Raw genomic sequence first — 10,714 nt, forward strand, 5'->3', positions numbered from 1 at the left:
AAAAGAGGATTACAATTTAAGCAGGGAAGCAGGGAAGAGGGGAGAGGCAGATTGAAGTTGTGGAGGTGGGAGGGAAGGGTCGTAGGGGACAAACAGAGGGGAGGTAACAATGCTTGATAGAAAATGCACTCATTACATTGCTCAAGTAACTATAATCCCTCTATACAGTAGTTTTACAATAAAAAACCTCTTTAAAAAAGGAAGGTGTCATGTACACCAAGTATAGTAGTCCAATTCTGTAATCCCAACTGATTGGGAAGAAGAAATGACAATGATCATGGTCTGAGGCCAGGCCACAGAAATAATTGCCAAGACAGCCATCTCCCATCTCAACAAATGAGCTGGCCATCGTGATTCACATCTGAAATCCTAGCTACTTATCTGGAAGACATAGGTAATAGTCTCAGTCAATCTAAAATCACACCTGTGCAAAAAGTTCAAGACCTCAAGCAAATAATATGGACTAAAAGTATGGCAACAGTGGTTGAGTTGCTTGGTGCTATACAAGCAAAGTCCTGTCTAGCAAGCAGAGAACTCCTGGATAGAACCCCTCTCTTCCACCAAAAAGCCTAAATAAGTTTGTCTTATTTGAACACCTATTTTCAAGGCCACTGACATCAGAGATGGTGACATTCTCTTTAAAATTAGGTATTCAAAAGAGACAAAGTTATTTAGGCTTTGAAAGAATTGAAAAGGAAGGAAAATGCATGTGATTTTGTTAGCTCCAAATTCTTGAAAACATAAAATGCATATATCCATGTATGTATGTATATACATGTATGTAAATATATGTCCAAGTAGTTCATCTCTTTTCTGTGTAGCAAATGGTACAAATGAAACTGCACAATCACTACTCAAAGGCATGAATAGACAAAGAGAAGGAGCAAAGGACTCATATTCAGGAATCTATGGCTAGCCAATAACCCTGAAAATCTTTTACATCAATTTGCATGGGTCAGTTACTGCATTACAGGCACAGTAAGACGACAATGGGATACCAGGCAGAAGAAATGAGAGAAATGAGAGATGAGAGATACAAATGGTTCAATATTCTTTCTGATGGGTAAGTAGAATTCCCAGTGTGTGTGTGTGTGTGTGTGTGTGTGTGTGTGTGTGTGTGTGTGTATTACATTGTTTTCATTCATTTCTCACTTGAGGGGTATCTGGGCTGATTCTGTAAGCATGGTTGTGCTGAAACTTTAACTATATCCTGGTTTGTAAATTTTCAGGTAAATGCCTAGGAGTAGAGTTGCTGGATAATAAGGAAGTAGGTAGTCAAAAGAGAGGTGAAGGGAGAAAAGGTAGAATGAACAAGAGGAATTGGAGGAAGTGCAGAGAGGAATCCAGTAAATTTCCTACAAAATTAAGAAAGGTGAAGGAAGATATTCATAGAGGAGGGATGGATGAAAATATTGAAAGTGTTGGTACTGATCAAAGTATACTGTACGCATTAACTGCTTTATTTAATGATAACTCAAAATATTGATTAAAAATCATGTCCCTAAAATGTTATGCAATTATTAGCAAAGCATGAGAATGTGCTCAGATCATCTCTAGTGTCTATAAATCTTTTTTTGTTACGATGAGTATTAGAACAACAGTAATGATGCCTATCATCTGAAGAAAATTTAATGATTTCCAGCTATTTAAAATAATCATTTTAGGAGATATGGCTCAAGTGACCTTGGTTACCACGGGACCAAAGCTCTCAGATATTGAATTCAAGTATTGATCTTGAACATAAGTAAAAACAATCAATAAAATCAAACACTTTCCTTGGCACTGGTAGCTCATGCCTTTAATTCTAACTTTAATCAGAAGGCAGAGATCTGGGGATCTCAGTTCAGTATCAGCTTGGATAGGAAAGTCTGTGTGATTCCAATTCACTGCCAAAGAAAGCTGGAAGTGGATTCGTAGCTTGTACCCTACAGCGTAAAGCTCAGGAACAGAACCCAAGCCTTGAGTTAAAGCCTTAGAATAGTGCGTATATATACAAAAATGAAGTAAGTCACTCAAGTTCTCAACCTTCCATTTCCCTAATCTTTTTTTTTTTTCTTTTTTTGGTCGGCCGTGGGGCTTGAACTCTGGGCCTGGGCACTGTCTCTCAGCTCTGCAGCTCAAGGCGAGCGCTCTAACACTTGAGCTACAGCGCCACTTCCGGTTTTCTGGTAGTTTTTTGGAGATAGGAGTCTCACGGTCTCTCCTGCCCTGGCTGACTTTGAACCGCGATCCTCAGATCTCAGCCTCCTGAGTAGCTAGGATTACAGGCGTGAGCCACCAGCGCCCCTCTCATTTCCCTAATCTTAACTCTAATCATGGTCAGAACCATAAGAGTAACCTTGATGATAATAGTAACCCAATCCTAAAATTAATGGAAATTACTCGAGTTTAGATGCATCCTTACAGATACCCATTGTATTTGAAATGATTAGCAATTTGATCCAAATCCTACAGATTCCCTAACTTGGACTCTGAAATATATCTTGTTCCATATTAGGAATCATTAACCTCAAATCCTCATATCATGAAAAATACCATAGTTTCCATTGATCTTAACTTTTACTGAACTCCTGTATATCCAAAAAGGAAGCTGCGAGTTTACACAAAATCTACTCTACTTCCAAACCCTAACTATATGTCTAAACCTTGCTAGAAACCTAACTCTAAGTTTAACCCTATTGAACCCTGAATAGGAAAATTAGGGAAACTCTGTAGTTTCTGTTAAATTTCGTACTTACTTTACTTGAAAGTGTTAGTAGAAACTCAGTTTTACCTTAAAGCTTACCATTCCCTAACCCTAATACTAAACTGAATTAGGAAAGTAAACCTAAACCTAGAACTAATGGCCTTTGGAGTCTAAATGCCACACAAATACATTAGTTTTTATTCATCCTAACTTCAATTCAAATCATCTTTCTAAAAATAGTTTGTAGTTTCACTCATTATCTTGTATTTATTGTAACCCTAACCCTAACCCTCATCCTAATCATACTCTAATCTTAATATTATTAGAAGTTTTCTATTTCACATTCATCCCAATTATAACTCTACATGTTATTCGAAGATTTACTTTGTTTGACCCTAAATTTTCCATTCCCCTAATGTTTACACTAAACCTAGCTGGAACTAAATCCTAACTTTCATCCTAATGATAATCCAATTCTAATGTTTAAGAAAAATACTCTAGTTTTTAATCATTCTAATGAATACTTCAGTTTTCACTCTGGAAATGAGTTTCAGTTTGCCCTAATTCCCACAGATTTTCTGACTCTACCTCGAAAATTATTTTGTTCCCTAACATGAGCCATCATATTACTTGTCCTCACATTCTCTTACCAGGAAAAATACTGTAGTTTCCATTGACTCTACCTTTTCCTGAACCACTGTATCTGAAAACAGTTTCAGATTTACTTACCATCTATTCCATTACTTAATGCTAACTCTCAACGTAAACCTGGCTGGAAAACTCTCATTAACCACTACAAAAATGATCACTGAGAAATAAATATAATAATAATGTTATAGTTAATATTCAGCCTCATATATTTGCTTCTACTTGTTACTGAACACAATTTTATACTAAAAGCTTTCTTATTCATAACAGTAAATATAATCAGAAGAAAATATTGACCCTAATCTTAATCTGAATTATATGATAATACTAACACTAACACAAGTTCACTAGTTTTCATTCAAACTTCCAAACATAGGTTTCAATTTTTCCAATATCTTAGTCATTTTCTAACCCTAAACTTAATCTTTCTTAACTGGAATATTGAGAATAACCATCAGCCTAATTGTAAGTAGATTCTAATATTAATAGCAATATTCTAGTTTACATTCATTCTAATTCTTACCAGGCTTATATTAAAATTTACCTTCATTTTGACCCTCATTCTTTTTCTTCCTTCACTCTAAGCCTAACCATGCCTAGAATCCTAACCATAACGTTGACACTAATCGTATCCCAATTCTAAAATTTATGAAAAATGCTCGTTTTGTGCAATCCTAACTGAAATTCCACTGGTAATTCTTGAAATAAATTGCAGGATTTCTGTAAACCCTACAGATTTTTCACTCTTAACTCTGAAAGTATTTTGTTCCATAACAGGAATCATTATACCCATTGATCTCAAATCCTGATTTTATGAAATACATTTTATTTCCATTATCCCAGCTTTTCCTGAATTCCTAGAATTCCTAAAAAGAAGTTTCAGCTTTACTTAATATTTAACATTTCTTTCTTTTTTTTTTCTTTTTGTCGGTCGTGGGGCTTGCACTCTGGGCCAGAGCATGATCCCTGAGTTCTTTAGCTCAAGGTGTGCGTTTTACCAATTGAGCCACAGTACCGCTTTTGTGTTTCATGGTGGTTAATTTGAGATAAAAGTCTCATGGACTTTCCTACCTGGGCTACCTTTGAACTGCGATCCTCAGAAAACAGCTTCCTGAGTAGCTAGGATAATAGGCATGAGCCACTAGTTTAACCAATTTCTTTACTCTATTCTCAACTCCGGTTAACCAGAAACCTAATCCAAATCACATTCTGATTTAACACCAAATGGTTAATGTAAGGAAAATTGTCTAGATTCTATTCAATCGCACATTTTTTTGGCTTCTACTTCTTATTGGAAAACTAAAATTTACCTTAAAGCTTATCCTTCCCTAATCCTAACCAGAACAAAAAAGTATCTCACACTTTAAACCAAATTATATCTGAATGTTTAAAGTAACAGAGATTGGTTTTCATTCATTCTTGCCATTCATTCTTCTTAAAATATGTGGCAGTTTTACACAATGTCTTACATGTTTTTCTCATCCTAACCACGCTCTAACTGGCACACCTTGCCTAATCCTTAACCTACGTATAACCAAATCATCATGTTAATAGCAAGCAACTTTTTCATATATATCCTAACTCTTGCTTAGCGGTAAGTCTAAATTTTACTTGCATTTTGAACATAAATTTTTAAGTGTTTTTCTATTTCCTGTCAGGTTTTATTTTTCATTATTTTTTAAAATTTTTATTTTGTTGAAAAGATGCTTTAAAAAGAGATTAGTTATATGCGTAAGGTAAGGAGTACGTTTCTTGTTGAGCATTGTTACCCACTTATTTCTTGTTCTCCCACTATCCCGTCCCTCCCCACTTCTCATACCCCTCCCTCCCCATGGTGTAAACTTCATTTTCAACATAGTGTCTTGTGAGTATTATTGTTGCAATGGGTCATCCTGTGATGAACCTAAATTTTCTATTTCTCTAATCTTAATTCTAATTCTGTCTGGAATCCTAACCCTAGCCATAATAATAATGATAGCTCAATTCAAAAGTTAACAAAAATATTCCGGTTTTTATTCATTCTAGTAATTCACTGTACATCTTGAATTAACTTGCAGTTTAGCTTAAATGTTCCAAATTAGTTTATATGCGCATATATAAAGATGTAATTTATGTGAAAAACAGAAGATCTTTGGAGGAAGGAGTAATGAGAAGGAAATAGAGGGAGTATAATCAAATACATTAAATATATTATGGAATTGTCACTTCTGACAATTAATATCTATTAACAAAATAACTAAAAATTAATAAAGAGCACACTGCCTTCTAGTGTTCATTAAGAGAGCTATGATCTGTCTTCTGAAAAAAAAAACTCCTGTTAAATAAACTTTGTCCATGCATAATTTATATTGTTTGCCAATTATTTAACTTGATGAATAAAAATTTTTCGAATAAGATTCCATGACAAAAAATATAAAACAGTTACTTAGCAATTGTTTGAGAAAAAGTTATTGTCATGAGTTTTAAGAAACGGAATTGCTATTTCCCTACAATGCAATGAATTAGGTTTATTAATCCAGTATTTGTAGTAATTTTAGAGAACATAATTGGCATGAAAAACAACTAACTGTACATCTTGTTTCTTGAATGAGTGATATTTTAAACATTGTCTTTTATTCAAATAAATACTTAGGTTTACATTTCAAAATAAGTGCAATTTTATCTGCTTTCAGAACAAGTACTTACCTTGCAATTAAATGTACTAGCATATTCAGGTATTTAGAAGTTAAATTTTCTATGTTTTATATGTAGCTCTACATATTCAGAATGATGATTTTTTTATTCATAAATGTCTAACGTCAGATTTTTGCTTCATCAATATAAATTGTCTCATGAGGTTGTAGTGAAGGCTCCAGTAACCAGAGTAGTCAAAACCATTTCCTGAATTCTAAATTTTAAATCAAATCATTTTTAAGCATTGATAATATCATTTATTGTCTCTTCAGAGCAATTAAGCTAAAACAAATACTACTTTTTAAACATTTCACTCACATTGTAAAGAATATTAACATAGGTCAAAAAGAGACTAATTATTTCAGACTCATCATATTTGGTGATCTTAGTGTGAATAATGCAGAGAGTAGAAGTTCCTTATACTCAATAAATAGTATTGGTTAAATTAAATTATATATCTGGATTTCTAATTTAGAGGTTAGTCACATGGAAACAAGAAAACAATAAAAAATTACTTTGGGATCAACAGAAAAAGAAAGATATTTGTGAATGTACCACAGTTTCCTTATTAGTTTGTAGGTGAACACTGGACTTCGATTTATATCTTGGCTGTTGTTGTGAATAATGTGAATAACAATGAACTACAGATATAATTATGAGTTACCCAGAGAGAAATGATCACATGATTGGTGGGTCAGATGATATTTCAACTTTGAATGTCTTTAGAAAACTGCATACTACTTTCTACAATGAGAACACTAACCTGTATTTTGACCAAGAGTGGAGAAAATTTCCTTTTCTCCACAGTGTCGCCAGCCAACATTATTACCTTTTGAGTTTGTTTAAAGGGCAGGTTTTTATTGTGTGCAGTACCCAACACTGGCCTTAGACTCAAATCCTTTTACTCCAACCTCCAATCACTTGGAATTATGAACCTTTACCACCACACCTGGTTCCTGGGATATTTTTGATGAGTTATAACAGTTAAGAAGTAGTATCATAGTAATTTTGAATTGCATTTCTCTAATGACTTCTGCTCACAAAGCATTAAGCCAGCATACAAATTTGTAAATCCACAGGCGATTTTCATGGCTTTTTGGAAAACATGTTTATTCAGAACTTTTGCCTATTTTTAATCAAGTTTCTTGTTAATCTCATCTTTAATCTCTCTATAGAAAATCAATAATTAAATCAAGGTAGTAGAAAGGAAAAAAAATTAAGCAGCTCCTAACATTTTTAATTTTTTAATAACATGATATTGCTTAAATCATTTTCTGTTAACACTTGAGACTATATAACTCAATTTAGTTAGACCTTTTACAAGGCTATATATATCTTATTTATTTTACTTTGTTCTTTCCAAAGCCTGCATGACTAATTTCACTTGGTTTCTTTCAGTCTCATGTAGTTCCGATTTCAAACTGAAGAATGAATGCAAGGAAGCAAACAAAATATATAGTTCCCCTCATCTGATGATGCCTCTACAAGAATGAGGAAAGTGTTCATCCTTCTAAGGACCTATGATAGAATATCAAAAAGACAATTTATTCTTCTAGGTCTTCCTTATCTTTGTGATGTAACTTAAATGATGTAAAACACAACATGCTGCTCAGATACTTTTATGTTTTATCAGTTTTGCACATTTTCATATGGATTTCACCTCAGTCTACAACCTTCCTTCATCGTTCTGTCTCTGATATTTTTACACTATCACGACATAAGATAACCAGTTTGATTTACAGCATGAGAAGTTATCCACCTGACTTCCTTGGAAGCAGAGCATCGTCAATAGATATTACTTATGGTTGTTCACACTACATGTAATGTTTTCTGTACTACTTATCACATTCTATTTAGTATTTAAAAAAGAATGCTGGCTAAACTCAAAGCTCATTCATAGGTTTATGTTAAGTGTTTCACAAGTTTTATTCTCTTAATTCTTAAGATAACATTTGCTATAATGCTAATGTTATTACCATTGTAGTGTTGGGAAAAATTGTAATTAAAGACAGTAAGTGCATGGCCCAAAGACACACACAGTGAGGAAGGAAATGAGTCAAAATTTCTAAAAGTCTTTCAGCAATAACAAAAAGGTGGGTAAAATCTCTCCATTCTCTTACACTCTCAATTCAATATTCATATTGTCCAAGAAATGATAGCATAGTAAATATTGCCCATAGTGATTGTTTTCTGTCACATTTTGTCTTCAACACAGATTGTGTTGGTGACATTGGGTTATCATGCACAGAGCTGAGCTTACAGGTCCAAAGACAGCCAAATTTCTTCTGTCCCACAGTTCCAGTTTCTTTTTTAAAAAGTACTAAAACTTTCAAATATCATCACTTACTATCTTTTAACAATCCGCAAACGAATTAAATTGACATATAATCACTCTAAAAGGCTTTCAAATTAGATGATAAAACAGGCCCCCATGAAGTAAATTTTCTTTTATTTTTAAAATTATTCTAAAAGCCTTGTGCTGGCTGGTCACACCTATAATCCTATCTACTCTGAATATTTGCTCAGGAGACTGAGATCTGTGGATAAAACTTGGGAGCCAATCAGGGCCAAAAAAAAAAAAAAAAAACTTCATGAAATTATTTTTCAAAATGTTTAATGAACTAGCAAAAAGCCAGGAATTGAGATGCAGCTCATATAGTAACTCACCAATCTAGACAGGAAAGGACTAGCAAGACCTTGAAGCCCTGATTTTATACTCTGAGCACGCCAATATACATGCATGGCGTGGGTTCGCATGCACGTGTGTGTTTGCTTGTGCGCTGCTGCACTCACACACACACACACACACACACACACACACACACACACAAATTTATTCAAATTACCTTCATATCAGTGTTCTGCATTCATTTCTTTGTTAACGATATTATATGGGTAAAATAGAGGAAATAAACTCTTCCATCTCAGAACATTTTTATGTTTTTATTGTAATAATACTGTGCAGAGTGGTCACATTTACATGAACAAAGAAACTAGTATGTTTCCTAACAAGCATTGTTACCTCCTCCTTTATTTTTCCCCTACCATCCCTTCCCTCCCACCTCCACAAGTACACTCCCCTCCCCCTTCCTTCCTCCGCCAAAATTGTAAAGTTCATTTTTCAACATAGTGTCTTGTGCATCTTATTGTTACAATGGGTCAACCTGTATCCCTATTTGAGCATTTTTCCCCTCCCCTCCCCAAATTAGAGAAGCATACATACAATATGTAAGTGCACCAACTTCAAATACAGAGAAAACAGGGGTTATAGCGTGGGGATAAACATACAAATAAACAAAATAAATGACATCGCACATTATAAGTACGTTAGAAACAATAGCAAGAAACAAAAAAACCACTTGTGTCCCTATCTTGAGGTTCAATTTCTTTAACATCATCTTATCTGGTTATATGCACATATCTTTTGAACTTTTCTGCTTATCCCAGACATACATTCGTCATTGATAATAAGGGAAATCATTGGACCTATGTTTCTTTGGGCTTGGCTTAATTTACTCAATATTTTTTTTCTGTTTCCTAACAAATTGGGAGATATCATTCTTTCTGATGGAGACATCGAATTCCATTGTGTATATATACCACATTTTCTTGATCCATTCATCTAATGGGGGCATCTGGGTTGGTTCCATATCTTAGCTATCATAAATAATGTTGCAATAACCATAGTTGTGTTGGTAGTTTTAGTATGGTCTTGTTCATGATCATTTGGGTAAATCCCCAAAAGTGGGATTACTGTGTCATAGGGGAGTTTTATGTGGAGTCTTCTGAGGAACCTCCATACTGCTTTTCAAAGTAGTTGAACAAGTTTATACTCCACCAAGAATGCAGTATGGTTCCTTTGTGGCCACATACCTTTCAGCATCTGTTGTAAAAATATGGAAGGTTCCAAGAATTTGCATGTCATCCTTGTACAGGGTGCATGCTATTCTTCTCTGTATCAATACAATGTTAGTGTATATGATGCTAATTTGAGCACAGAACATTTTTTATATATAAAGCATAATTTTATTGATTTCATTAAACTAGACAATTCAACAAAAAGCAAGTTCAAAAGAACAGTTGTGAAATTTTAGAATCATGTATTTCTTACATAAGCACACATTTAAGAATAAAATCAAGATAGACATGTCAAAAACAAAATAATTCCAGATATTTGTAGTTCAAGAGATGTGTAGGAGGAAGAATTCAATTATTCTATACAAGGCACCTGTCAAAATGAACATTGAAGCACATGTTAAGTTTTGTTAAACGTTTTAATGTTTTAAATATGCTTAATTTTGGGATTTTGCTTATATATGCCAAAAATAGGACTGTTTGCCAGGTATAAAACTTTTCTGTAAAGTATTTAAGATTTATGGTAGCAGATATTAAGTACTAAGTATGTACATTTCAGAGTTTATGGAAACTTTATTAATGAGAAGTTGCAAAGTCTTTGTGTAAAGAAGAAGATTTAAGAGTTAAGATTTTAACTACACAGTTTCTATTAAAACTTTAGGGATTCCTTACTTTATTTGTTAGCAAGGAGTAAATGATGATATAAGCCATAATGTACACATGTATGTTACTATTCACACACATACATATACACATGTATACATGCACACATGGAGAAAGACACATAATTACAGCCAACACAAGTTTCACCAGTTGTTGAATATACCTTAAACGGAATACTTGGAACAATAA

The 10,714-nt window shown here is 33.8% G+C and overlaps 1 non-coding gene across 1 annotated transcript; it reads right to left on the bottom strand.

Annotated features, from left to right (window-relative positions):
- Positions 1-9,897: 9,897 nt before the first annotated feature.
- Positions 9,898-10,004, bottom strand: LOC122099926. The gene has a single exon (XR_006146039.1). It is a non-coding gene; the product is annotated as a U6 spliceosomal RNA (small nuclear RNA).
- Positions 10,005-10,714: the final 710 nt, after the last annotated feature.

The sequence above is a fragment of the Dipodomys spectabilis genome, unplaced genomic scaffold (genome assembly GCF_019054845.1).
Source record: "Dipodomys spectabilis isolate Male_0828 unplaced genomic scaffold, ASM1905484v1 ptg000547l, whole genome shotgun sequence".
Lineage (NCBI taxonomy): Eukaryota > Metazoa > Chordata > Mammalia > Rodentia > Heteromyidae > Dipodomys > Dipodomys spectabilis.